The 14,706-nt window shown below is 30.6% G+C and overlaps 1 protein-coding gene across 2 annotated transcripts in view; it reads left to right on the top strand.

Annotated features, from left to right (window-relative positions):
* Positions 1 to 14,706, top strand: part of LOC134230768 (immunoglobulin superfamily DCC subclass member 3-like) — a 56,463-nt gene that overhangs the window by 39,958 nt on the left and 1,799 nt on the right. The window contains exon 11 of one of the 2 annotated variants that reach the window (XR_009984420.1): positions 4,299 to 4,375. The exons of the other annotated variant lie outside the window; for it this stretch is intronic. The gene's annotated coding sequence lies outside the window, so the exon portion shown is untranslated. Of the gene's footprint in view, positions 1 to 4,298; positions 4,376 to 14,706 lie in introns of those variants that run through there. 2 annotated transcript variants of the gene reach the window in all.

Here is a 14,706-nt window from a genome sequence, read left to right as displayed (position 1 = left end):
TATGCTAATAAGCATTGGTATCTAAGCCTGGATTCAAGAAAATCTTATTTCTCAAGAACTGTATTGTTTTTCCCCTTTTATAGGGTACAAATATCAACTTTTATAAGACCTTTTCTAAGACTTCCAAAAAAGAAAATTGAAGCTTATATAGATGTATAAAATGAAAATTGTTGCATGAAAAAAGTCATTTTCAAGCTTCATTTTAATGCATTTCAAATTTAATATTGATTTTTGGAGTTATCCTTCCTGGCTGAGGATCGGATATCCTTAATTTTCGACCCTTCTGTAACTAGTAAATAATGCGTATGAACATATAAAACATTAAATTTTTTAACGAAAAGCGTCTTTTCTGAGTTTTTCATTCCTTTCCATGAACTTGTGATAACTTTCAAATTTACGATAGATGTATACATGTAGGTCTACAGAGACAGTGGAAATTTAATGTGAGAATTTGTTAACATGGTATTATTTTTCTGTTCATTTGGACACAAATGACACTGTAATACAACAGAAGAGGATTTTTATGAATTCCATACGAGAGATACTACGGACACGTCGGAATTTTCAACAGACAACAGGCAAAAAGTCACTTGTAAAGTTTTTAAAATTTTTATTTTACCATTTATACACATTAAGAAGTAAAATATCAGATATTAAAAGACTAGTTTGAGTCAATATCATTACATCATTGCAATGCCAGGGGTACTGAATCAACGCGTTGCCATTCTATGACAAACAATTTGTAACACGTACATCTGAGGTGTCAATTGAATCCGGTTTTTTTTTTTGTTAACATTATTTAACTCTTTATGAAAGCATTAATTTGACTGGTGCTGTTCAATGAGAGAATAAAACATATGGAGATAACGAACAGTATTCAAGTCCAAAGGGCAATAAAACAATTCAAAATACTAGTAGTAGCAGAGCAAACACGGACCTCCGAAACATCAGAGGTGGGATCAGGTGCCATGGAGGAGTGAGCATCCAATGCCAACCGGTCACACCCGCAGTGTGCTCCTTGTCAGCAAGGCCTAAAGTCTCTAATGTAAATAATATACAATGGGTCCAACGACAACGTGTTGAGACAAGACCACAGGCATTGCGAGGATGAAATCGGTATTTACTGCAAGGTTTTCTAGGTCTTCTTGGGAGACATTGGTAAAGAATATCAGTTTTATAAAGATAAAATATGCAAAGTAAAGCAAGTAAATATTAATAAATCAAATTCATATTTTTAAGCTGATGACGATTTACGATTGCCAATCATCATCACATTCTGCGTTGTTTGATTTCTTTTGATCATTATGATATTTGCTTGTTTCATTACAAGGTAAAGTGAATCATGTAAAAAAAAAAAAATAAAAATATGAAATATTTTCGTTAAACTTTCAATAATGTATATATTAACTCTTAACTACAATAGCATTTCTTTTCAAAATGCATCATTGTAGAGTATGTAAAAGAAAACGAAATCAAGAAAAAGTTCCACTACAGAGGAAATTGTTATAATTACCTCAGATCTTTATTCTGAACCGATTCCTGCATCGGGTGAAAGTAAAATGAAAACAAAGGTTCACATCACTGCTGAAGACGAATCAGCCTATTCTGTAGCTGATACCAATGATAATGAGTACTCACAACCCCTCGTCAACAGAGACAATCGAACGGGACAGGTGCCTTCTGCAAATGATGTTACCATCTCAGACAGTGAATATACTGATGCAGATTTTGGGTGAATATGATGTTTTAAGAGGACAGCGAAAGAAACACTCAGAAAATACATCATCGAATTGTGATATTTATGACAGGACAAATAATGTCGTCACTGGTATTTATGACGTCACTTCGAACACGCTGAACGAGAACGAATACACAATGACAGATAACGAGTCAAATCAATAAAGCATGATTATATAAACAAATTTCCAAAAATTAATATATAAAATATATATAAGTTTGATTTTTCATTAGGTATTGAATAAAATTCATATATTTGTAATTACTATAATTGAGATGGAGATTATCCTTACTTGAAAATAAGAAATTTTTTTAGTACTTTTCTTTTCCAAAAACTTTTATCATTATATTAACAGTGCAGTTTGATTAAAAATCATTAATTAGTAATAATTGCTAGAGTTATCATTTACAAGTTATTTTTTGTCATTTCACTTACTTTAAACTAATGATTCTCTTACGCACTGTCGTATTCTTTCTCTATGAGATTTTCAAAATCTGTTTTACATCAATATTTCTTCATTTTAATTTCGATCTTATCATGAATTGAAATGATTTGGTTAACAATACATTATTTATCTCTTGGATTCTTGATGACCGTGAATCCATTGAACATTACGTAATTTTCTCTCTTTTCAATGCATACTCATGAAATGCGTCATTTTTGCCATTTCCTGTAAATTCCTTTAAGAATAAGCGAATGTTTTCTTTCAACATTTCATGTAGAGAACACTCTCTGAGCCAAAGTATGCAATTATATATCAAAAGCCCTGTCTTTAAAGATCACAAAACATATTTCAATTTTTAGATCGAGGTCTATGCCCATATTTTATGAAATGGGACAAAGGGTGATAATTAATTTCAAAATTGATATAAGAACAGGATGAACCTTGCTCTTAATAATCATAAACATTTTCTACCTCCAGTTAAAGCTTTAAATTTCTTTCAATAATAATGGGACTATCATTTCTAATGAAAAACAACAAACAGTATTGAAGATAAAAAAAAGTTAAGTTCTTCTGCCTCTTCACTTGAGATCTTGCAATTATAATTCTATAGTATCAACTTCTTAAAAATAATTATTTTCAAATACTTTAATTCTCATTAAAAGTCAGTGCTTTTAAATGAACACTGTATAGCTTTTTTATTTGCTTTAAAAAGCATTTGACCAGAAATCAATGTGTTAAGCTGTGGCTATTTTTGTTTAGCCTCTATTCAGCTGAAAAAAAATTCACTCCTATCATTCTTTTACCGTTCTAGACGGCATTTGTAAAGGAAAACATCAATACAACAATATGGGGTATCTATAAAAGAAATAAAAAAAATACGGGGGGGGGGCATTTGCCTGCAAAACGATTGATTAAAAAAATCAATAAATTCATTTTTCAAAATTTTCACTTTTTGTTGAACTTACAAATTTGACAAAGCCTGAATACTGTTACAGCGAAAATGATTCTGATTAACTCAACAAAATGGCATCACACTAAATTTTCATAAGAAAACTCACATAAATTGACAAAACTATATTTTTTTTAAATAGAGGTGGGTCATTGTACCGTTTTTTGAGAAAGGTTAATGAAAGGCAATTGAAAGATGTTTCTTTTTACCCTTGCAAGACTTTGGTATGGAGACCACTCCGCACAAAAAGGTTAGTTTACTTTCTAGACTTTTCACTGTGGTTAATAAAAGTTCTCTCCAAATACGCTTGCTAAAAGTAGAAAAATGGTTGCTTTTTAATGCGTGGTAAAGTGGTTAGTGAGGAATCCTTTCATGGTATGTCTATTGAGGAAAGTATTCGAGTCATGCTCGGACTTTTTGTTTTTGTTTTAATTTTGTTTTACTTTATAAAATGTTTTAATGAATAACACTTTTTTCACTGGAAATAAAATATATGTATGCAGTAATTAACTCGGTCATTTACCATTTACAGTAAATTATTTAAAATTCCGGATATTGAAATTATGGAATACATTTACACTGTTTTCCCGTTTATATTTTACTACAACGCTTCTAGATCACCATTATCATTATAAATATATGTAGACATTTTTATAAAATTTACATAAGACAAAAGTGTTAACGTTCATATATGCAGATTAAAGGTCCCTAGCAAAGTTAGACACTTTTGACAGTAAATGAAAGTCAATTGTTTAGCCTGTCTAGAATTGATATAATTATCATTTTGAAAACAACTGTAAACATTGAAATGCCCAGGTAATTCGAATAATTGAAGATTTCCCCCCTAATTTTAAAAACGTCTTGCATAACCAAAAATGGGCATGGGCACTTGACTCTTCTTATCCCCCAGTATTCTTGGTAAAAAATCAGTAATAAACTTCTACAAACTTCTTTAACAATGAAATAACGACGTTGCACAAGTTCCACTCAAAATACAAACTAGTGTAAAATTAAGTAAATCATATTTCGTTTAAAAATCAAAATGCCTTTCCTGCCACCGTCTACAATCTTTCTACATGTACAGGAAGCACAGTCCTAAAAAGATTAGGAAAGAGTTGGTGTAGTTAAACTTGACACATAGTCTAATACAGATAGTACGAAAGGAGGTATCCCTCAATTCACCGAAATCTACTTAAAATTAAACATGTATCCCACTTGAAGAAAATGCAACCGTGGTAAGAAAAGCTAAATAAATGGAAGGTATATGCCCTTTTCATTTATTTGATTTTCTTATAGATGTTTTGAGACCGATCATCGTATCTTATCTCCAGCCATCCTTCAGCCTTTTCACTGGACCCATTTATGACATAATGTAACTTGCTAAATAAAACCCCATTTTATTCCTGCTAAATTTGGTATAAGAAATCTGAACAATGTGGTTAGTTACTTTATACATGTATACTATGAGCTCATTAAAATTCGTGGGGACTAATTTTGGTGGATAGATATAATCTCCCACAGGTTCATGGAGACGTAACTTCTTGATGTCTCATGCCTGCAAAAAATAAGACGTAACCCTAGTTTACTATTTCGCAGAGGATTTTCATTCGTGTATGATAGGTAACCACAAAGTCTGCGAAAATTGAGCCACCACGAAATATTATGATTCCACGGCAAATTCGAGTTGAAACTTTCACGAATTTTACAAGGAAGATACTACAGTAAAACTCGGTTATAGCGAAGTCCTGGGGACCTGTGAATTTAATTCGCTATATCCGTAATTCGTTATATCCGTATAATGAATTCGTATAACCATTATAGCGAATTCGCAATATGCATGTTTTTCCTTCAGGTATTACTACCAAATGTGTTAGGGAAGCAAATATTTCAAAACATATCTTTGATAACTAGGGTTTTACTATGAATTGAATTTTATATACAAATGCTAAAAGGAAATAAAGTTAGTTCAAATTTTTTTTATAATCTTGGAAAGTTCGTTATAAAAGATGTAAATTTCATTATATTTAACCTCAACGGGACTCAAAATCAGTTCGCTATATCCGTAAATTCGTTATATCAGAGTTCGTTATAACCGTTAAATTTTACAAAGATTTGTTAAGAATTTTGCCGGGGACCCAGAAAAACTTCGCTATATCCGTGAATTCGCTATATCCGTGTTCGTACTAAACGGGTTTTACTGTAGTAATGAGTCAGTCTATACTCGTAACTATCAATTTCCTAAAGAGCGATTTTTTAGTATATAACTAGCAATTTCCTAAAGAGCACTTCTTCCGCAAAATCTGTTCACAGTTTTCACAACTTTGTTCCCTATTCTATTTATTGTCCATATATTTAGCACAGATGACAAGAAACGACTTAGAGATGTCAATGTTATACCTTAGTCTTTCTGATCAAAGTACAGTATTTGAGGATTCAAGATGGAGAGCCTTGTGATCTGCCTCATTTTCCTTTGTGTCAGAGGTGAAGCCCTATACTGCAAAGGTAAAAATTATTTTCTTCGTGTTATAAAAACTTATTCTGATTGAAAAGTTAAACAAAAAATAATATTCTGATTTTTAGGAGCAGAACTTCTTAATTTGCCTCCTGTTATAACATCAGAGTTTGAACGGGAGTATTTTGTACCGATCATTCCTTCTACCCTATTATCCTTGTTTTGCCAAGCCAAATACAACGTACTCAGGTTAGTATCAGTTTATTATACCTTTGCAGTAGTAAAATGACGATGATAAGGAAAAGCTAAATACTATGAAATCACAGGTTTTTCGTTGGGATTAAATTTTCGTTGTATTCAAGCCATAAAGAGATCCGCGAATCTATGAAAATTTTACCCCACGAAAATACGTGATTTTACAGTAATTATTATGTCAAATAGAATACGATGATCTCAGTGTTTTATACCTAATACATTTAAATAGGTATCAGTGGTATAAGAATTATTCAAAGATCACGGAAAATGACCGAGTTTTCTTCAACCCGTCAACTGGTGAAATCGACTTCAAAAATCTAGAAAAAGAGGACTTTGATGTTTATTATTGCACGGCCGAAAATAAGTTTGGAATTTCAGTCTCACTGTTTTTCAAATTATCTGAAGCAGGTAAAGCGATAATTATTATTTTTAAACATGATGTCAGACCGAGAAATGATAAATGATAAATGAAAGATAATTTCAGATCATCTGTAAACTTCAATGTATATAAATAATCTATCTGTAATGTTCTGGACATTTTGAATACCATATCAGTAGCACTAAGTATTATTTTATAGTAAAATATTACCTCATTTATTTAACTATTCCAAGATATAGTATTAGTCTATATACTTGTCAAAATCATAACACAATGATATTTAAAAGTTCAATGTGTTTTTCACTGTTTAATGGTTGAGATTATTGATTTTACAAAGGTATTTCATACAGTTTAAATATTCAAAAGTGACCACCAAAATAACAAAGAGATATAATTTCTAATCTTTTGGTAGTGTTTTCGATGAAACGGAAGATTTATTTTTCAAATCATTCGATGAAAAGTCTAAAACTTTATCATAAAATATTTCCTGTTTCTATTTCTGTGCTGCGTTTGATATATGAGCCTCGTCGGATAGAAATCGACCTTATCGTATGCAACGTCATAATGAGAAATAAACGAATAAAGTTAAGAAAGATTTCCCGGTATTTTTACTACACATGGTTTTCACGTTAAGGAATGTTTTAGACATCGTCAACTGCAGTTCTCAGATTTGTTCTTTAAAAAATCGGATCATTTTAAATTTGTACTAATAAAATAAGCAAATTTTAAATGTATTTCCCTTCGTAGAGCCTTAACCTTTTTATTGTTACCATGGATCAATGTAAACAAAGGCCAGAGGAATGCCGAGTCCGATCTACATTTATTTTTTTTTCAACCAGCAGAAGACGCGAGGTTTTATCTAACACCAGATTAAGGGGGGACCTATGTCCGAAAAGTCTTTGTGTGAAATTTTCAAAACTTTGACATTTCTTACCTGACCACTTGATCTTAATTTTTAGGTATTAAAAACAATACCTTTATATGCTTATTTTTACACAGGAGCACGTGCAAAAACAGTGTGAAATGCTAAAAATAGATTATTTTCAGACATTATTGTTCTACTCCAAATATGCGCTAAAAAGAACCAAAAATGTCAAATCACATTCGAAATCAACATGTATTTAATATATATGACTTGTATCTTTAAAATGAAGGCAAATTCATTGTAATTCATCTCGCATGAAAAATTATACAGGAGCACAATGTAAGTATCACCCCGTTTTTCTTGTCGTATTTTTTACAATTCCGACATACATAACAGGTAATATCTTAAAAAGTCTTTGTGTGAAAATGTAATAATTCATATTTTTTGAAAGAAATGACCCCTCTCTTTATTTTAACAAGGAAAAAAGTATACCTTTATGATAAAATAAACGAGAAATATAACGTTTTCTTTTATTTTCGTACTCTTTTGTCATAAATATTGACCTTTCTGCACTAAAAAAGAGGTAAGTTAGCACTGACAAACATCTGAATATAAAACTATTTTGCAAAAAACGAGTATTTTGTTTTGATAAGAAATAATTTAAACAGATATACTCTTTTTTTTCTTCATTCTAATCATTTTGGCCCCCCCTTCCCCGTCAACAACCAACACCTAATAGGAATGACTTTATACAATAAAATCTACATACACTATAAATCAATAAGTAAATATAGGTACAAGTACATTTCTTTATTTTTCTTAGTTTTATCCAGAAAATACAATTAACGGTAATCATAAAATTAAACATATTTCCCTAATTTAAGCCGCTGTCTTTGCTGAATTTTATCTTATATTTTTTGCATTTTTATATCAGCATATCATAGAGGTATTTCTTCACAACTGAAATTGCTATGAATTATCAACCAAAGGAAGAGAATTCTTATATTAACAAACTCCATAAATCAAATAAAACTGTTTTAAATGATGAAAAAAATTTCTTTTTGTAAAATGTGTACGTTTTTGATTAATAACAATGTTATGCCTATAATCACAGTTGCAAAAGTCAGCGGGAAAAAAACAAACGTCGCTATTGTGACGTCACATAACGCTGCTTTGACGTCGAACGACATAGGTCCCCCCTTAAGATTAAGTTGGTAGACATATAGCAAAGCAAAATTGGCATGGTGAATTACTTAGGAAGAACAGAATATATCTTTTATTGTAGTTTAGAGTATAAATTTTAGCCAAAGGAGGCGTATCTGGCACAGAAAATCACACATGTATTAATTGATGAAGTACTAGTGTGTGAACTTCATTTACTATCATCGTGTGTATTCATTCATTCAAGATTAATATATTCACAATATTATATTAGATATACTATAATGTTTCATGTCTTCGAATGAATTTACGTGTAAAAATAATGTCAAATTTATATAGGAATTAACCAACCAAAACAAAAACAACATTAGGCCATTCCCAGTACAAGATGTACAAAGGCCACGATTCATCAACTTTCAAAACGCATTTTTCTAACATTAATATTCAAAGATATCAGGAAACAAGTAATACTAGTACTGTGTAAGGCAATATCTTTATATATCAGTAAGTCTCAAACGGAAACACGTAGACTGACTTATCTGAGAAGTGTGCATTGTCCGAAGCAACTGGATTTGATAAATTGTGCAAGTTGCTTCCCTTTGACGCAAAAAGAGGCTCAACACGGGGGAATCATTTCTTTAAAAAAAAATTTTTTGTTCTCTATCTTTTGTCTTTTTTTTCATTACTTACAGTTTATCAGTTTATTTTCTTAAATACTCCACTCCTTATTTTGTAAGTTTATAAAATATACTGACGATGGATTATCTATGATTTTAAATTTCTTTAACTTGGCTAGCGAAATTGTTCAAAGAGGGGTGTTCATCTTGACCTTGTAGGGAGAGGGCTACAATAGGCTTTGCCTGCTGCCCGATCCTATTCACTTTGTGTGAATAAAATTTTGTATAAATATAAAAAAAAAAAAAAAGAATGGGCCCGGTTTGTGAAACATTTCCTTCTACGCCATTAATATTTAAAAGAATTGTAAATCAAAAAATTAAAGTTGCATGTAAAAAAAAAAACAATAGCTTTGTGAAATGTGTTCCTAAATATTCACCATAAAGTTAAGTATTTTGAGCCCCGTTATACCAAACTTTTCTGCAAAAAACACCTTGACATGAGCAGGATTTCACACGTTCGTGATTCGTGAATAAACGAAGGAATATGGTTTCACTTTGTACAAGAACTTTCAATTATAACATCAAAAAGTTCTCTACATTTTAAAATTCTTCAATTCTCTTCTTTAAGAGAGGGGGATACCCAAAACTGATACTGTACCTTCTAAATCTCAAATATTTTTTATTTTATTTTTTTTTATTTAATAAAAATCAGAAAACAAATAATTATGAAATGTCTATTTTACGTATATTTTGCGGACTGAGTTAGAGACGGGATAGCAGAATGTTGTCTATGCATATGTCGCGTGCCTTCATAACTATTATTTTTTTCTCCAGAGAGGAGAGTTAATGTTTTTTTTCTTTTTTTGGGGGGGGGGGGGGGGGGGGCTTGTAAAGTCAGCACATATATAAGGCTACCTCGCTGGCTAAATATGATTTAATTTATTTAAGAATCCTACGCACCCCAGCTGAAACCGATTCTCTAATTCATGGCATTAATTATCCTATTTAACTGGTTTAACTGTATTTCCTTATAAAATAATTATTTAGAAATTCTCCATACAGTCTACGTAATCAATTCTTTTTTAAACATTCAGTTCGTTTGCAGTAATTGAATTAAAAAGGAAAGAAAATGTGCCACATGGTTTTATATTGTAATTCATCATAGCCTGTACGTGTTTTTGTTTTTCTTTCCCTCAATATATTTCTAATACTCCATTAACAAAGAAATTATAATTTTTGCTTTTCTGAAATTCATATTAATACCTTCATTTTTTTCTGTTGATCTAAGATATTTTGTAAACTTTATGTAAATTCTCTTTTTCAAATGCATTGGAATGTTGCGTCACAAATAAACTATCATCGTCTAAAACCCACGAGTGATCTCGTGTTTACTTATCACCCGGTGATGAGAAAAGATAAGATCATCCTTGTATCCGATGATGATAAACTATACGCTATAAAAAAAAAATAAAAATAAAATAAAGAATCATCTGACTTCCGCCTAAAATGTCAGAATGAAGTGATTATTTAAAGAATACGCACAAATCGTCCAAAAATAATGCATGCTTATTTATTGAATCGAGAATTTCAGCCAATGTGTATGCATGTTTCCCGTGACTTAAATTTTGCTACATGTAACTATAAATAATATTCTTTTAAAAATAGCTGGTTTTTCTCATATACGAAGTAAATAATGTACGAACGATGCAAAATTATTATTTTTACATATTTTGAAATTACAATCCTTCAGATGGAACGTTAAATAGTTTTCTATGTTAAGGTTTACAACTACATGTACATGTATTTTGCATGCAACAGATATGATTGCCACCACGACAAAAGGTCCTTATGGCAATTTTTCTAGAACAGAGAAATAACGTCATAAAGACGTGACGTTGCAGACGGTGAGCGTCGTCGCAGATTTTTTTTTTTACACGTGTTTCACGTTTTGGCATGTCTAGACTTTATCGTGGTTTTTGAACATTGTTACCGTTTTAGAATAATTTAATTTCATTTATTTTATATAATTAATTCTGATTTTTCACTTTGGATCTTCTGGTCCACTGGTATTAATTTAAATGTAGGCCTATTTAGAATTTTATTTGAGACCAGTTTCTTTACTTCATCTAGCTATATATATATATACGTACGTCTCTGATCTATTCATTTCCTATATGTATATATTGAAGCATAGACAAATTCTAAATAATACGGATGAATAAATGCAAATTTTTCTATACTAGTATAGACAAAATTAAAGTTAGGTGTTAGGCAAGGGCATTTAATCAAAATTCTGGAAAGAAAATTGTTTTCCTGTATGAGATCCGCTCCAGCATTCTCAACATCTATGTAAACATAGAACCATCGGTGCATCTTCCATATTTTTTGTTGTAAAGTGATTAAATGCTAAAACAATTTTGAAACTGAACAAATTTCTTACAACAGAGATTAAAAGTATTCTCATAAGTTTCCCGAATCTTGCAAAATAATGAGCAAGTGACAGACGCGAAATTGTTTTCAGAATTATAAATAAAAACAGGAGAGATAACTCTGATAATCGAAATACTTTTTAAAGGGGTGCCAGAGAGGGGCATTTATTTATTTTCTTCATTTTAACTGACCATCTTCATAGAAATTTGCTCCCGAATTATATATTTAAAAAAACTTTTTAAAAATCTTATTTATCAGCAGTTCAAACGTTCTACTAAGTAGTTGAAAAACATTTAGAAGGATTTTTTTAACACTTTTGAAAGTAGATTCCTTAAAAAAGGAATTGTAGAATAAGAAATAAATGCAACATTGAACCTAATTTTTTAATTTAAAAAATCTGTTACATGCGCTCTACTCCTTTTGATATGAAAATGTTTAAATGACTTTAATTTTAAAATTATTTTTCAATAAAAAAAATGTTTAACTCTTTGTTGTTGTTTCTTCCGATTAATATCATAGTGATCACAGACAAAAACTACCTTTTGAAATAAAATTATTCAAAATTAAAAAGATAGATCAAGTTTACATTCGTGTCTTATTCTGATGAGAGAGATAGAGATCTTATATTTAATCAGTTTATGGATGTAGAAATGAAACTTCAATGAAAAATCGAATTATTCAAGCAAGAGAATATCGTATATAATGTAAAGAGATCTCTACTGTTTTAGGTGTACCTATTTATTTCCAGGAATAGCTTTGAATATCTGCAGATTTAAGTCGTACATAGCATACGTGTAAGTCATCAAAACATGTACAATCCGTGTCTTATATACATGTACATGTAGTATCAAAGCAATGAACGCCGTACGGTTCTATTACCACAGGATCGAGTTTATATCGTCCAAAAAAAAAATCCGGAAAAAAATTTGCCATCCTCAACTAAATATTTTTTTTTGACGATAAAAACCAAACGTCTGTGCTATTATCAATTTATTACTCGTTTTGTTATTGAAATTATAATAATATCATTTATTGGTGCCCAACCTGCTTGAATAATGTAAGCGAAATGATTTTATTTTTATAATTTATTGGTAAAATAATTCCCGTGATAAACAAATTAGAGAACAAAAACAATGATATTTTTAAAAAAAACGCAATAAGGTGAGAATTCTACACACTTCATCGCATAACAAATATTTTACATGCCACCTCGTATATTTCTGTCATTTTCAAAAAAACTATGCCAGTCAAGAAATATTGCGAACTAGTCGCATTTAAATAAAATATCAAATTTCCTCTTTAATTTCTATCCCCTGACGAAAAATTTCTGTATTAATTAATTTATATGATTGAAAACAACAAGGCATTTACATGCATAATTATTATACCCTGCTTGAAAAGTCGGGGGGGGGGGGTATAGTGATCGGGATGCCCGTCCCTCTTTCTATTATACCCACCGCTTATCCCCATCTCTTACACCACTGAATGAATTTTAATGAAACTTCACAGATTTTTTGTTACATAGTGCCATAAGATTGTACACCTCTGGTACTATTTTACTTTTTGGTCGGTTACATATTTCGGATTTTCCTTGATTTAGATTACAAAACAAGGGCAACGCCATTCTTTCTATAATATTGAAGGGTACCCGCAACTCCTCCTATGCCATTAAATAAAAGTTAATGAAGTACTTTCACTTATCATAATTATTTATTATAAATCATGCCATTTTGAAATCTTGCCGACTCGGCGTCAAATAAAAATCAATCAATCAATCAATGATTTGTATACTGATTAAAATGATATTCTATTAATTTTACTTATTTATTTTTGTACATTATGGATAATAGAATTTTGATAAAAAGACGATCGGGTTTTCATTGGGAGGAGGGGGGGGTTTAATGTAAGGCACAATAGAATGTGGCTGCAGTAGAAACAGTATTAGGAAAAATCCTAATAGAATGAGTCAATTTTGAGACACAAGGCTAGTATCACACCATGTTTGATTTCACGTTATCACTATATACAAATTGTTCTGATTTTTTAAAATCTAACTTAAGAATAATTATCGTAGCATGATTTTAGTTGTGATTTTATTGGCTGCATGGTTCATGTATTTTCTGTAAAAAACGAGGTATTTCTGAGATCGACCCTCTGTAAATTTGGACTCGATCGCATTAATTTGGTGTCTTTTTCCTTTACATGAGGATTACGTAAAATCAAACAAATTGTGTTAACTAACTCGTATGCTTTGAGGTTACATGATGAAACGTAAAATCAGCATACATATAGATCTATATTTTTTAAATGGAAGTTCAGTTGTTCATTTGTCCGTCGGTACGAAAGACAGAAAAGTAGATTTTTTTAGGGGGGGGGGTATTCGGTTTTTAAAGGATTTATAATACAGTTAACACAATTTTGGGGATTGTAGATTATGATCAAATATTTTTGTCATTAATGAAGCATTTTATTTAACTTACACATGATGAACACTTGGATTGCTAAGCGATAACAGGTGCCCCTACCAAACAACTGAGAATAAACCATGACGTCACAATTGAATCGTAAAGAAACTGCGATATGCTCAGAGTTAATTTTGCAAACATACCAATTTCAAAATGTAATTACTTTGTTATAAATGAAGATATTTTGATTCCGTTTTCAGTTTTTGTCGTGATTTTACATGGACCACTAAAATACACAAAAATCTCAAATTCGATAAATTTTGCCAGAAGGTCGATTTCTATCCGACGAGGGTCATATGTTACATTGTATACATTTGTACATTTAAAGTATCAATTTGAAAAATAATTTTTCCAGAAGCAACATAGCCCATCTATAATTAAATATATACAGATGTTTTTCAATTAAGAAACAATGTTTAGATTAAGATTTAATCAATTCTAATCTATTGAATTTTTTTTAAGGAAATCTTCATTTTCTGAAAATCAGAAAATCTGACGGGTATAAAAATTACACTTGTGGAATTTGGAATGAAAGAATCAATGTATTAAAAATAATCAGCAATACATATCTTCAAATTAGTGGTAAGTGCTTTATTTTATATGATTGAATAAATCCTACAGTTTATTATCTTTTCAAATCATTCAATGAAAAGTCTCAAACTTGATCATAAAATATTTCCTGTTTCTATTTCTGTGCTGCGTTTGATATATGTTACATTGTATACAAACAGAACTGAAGTTGATATAACTTAATATTGTAGAACTTGACCAATTTTCTGAGGTCTCGAACGTGCAAGAAACATGCAGGGAATATCATCATTGCAAACTTCCCTGTTTCAATCAACCACGTTGTCAACCCAAAACAGAATGTATGATAGAATGGAAACTTGGATCTGGAACCTCAGAATATAATGATAGAATGAAAGAATCAATGTATTAAAAATAATCAG

Source organism: Saccostrea cucullata, unplaced genomic scaffold (genome assembly GCF_032062105.1).
Source record: "Saccostrea cucullata isolate Sc308-1 unplaced genomic scaffold, CSIRO_AGI_Scuc_v1 ctg136, whole genome shotgun sequence".
NCBI classification, from domain to species: Eukaryota; Metazoa; Mollusca; class Bivalvia; order Ostreida; family Ostreidae; genus Saccostrea; species Saccostrea cuccullata.
The sequence above is the reverse complement of the archived record's forward strand: the minus strand, read 5'-3'. Positions and strand labels throughout refer to the sequence as shown.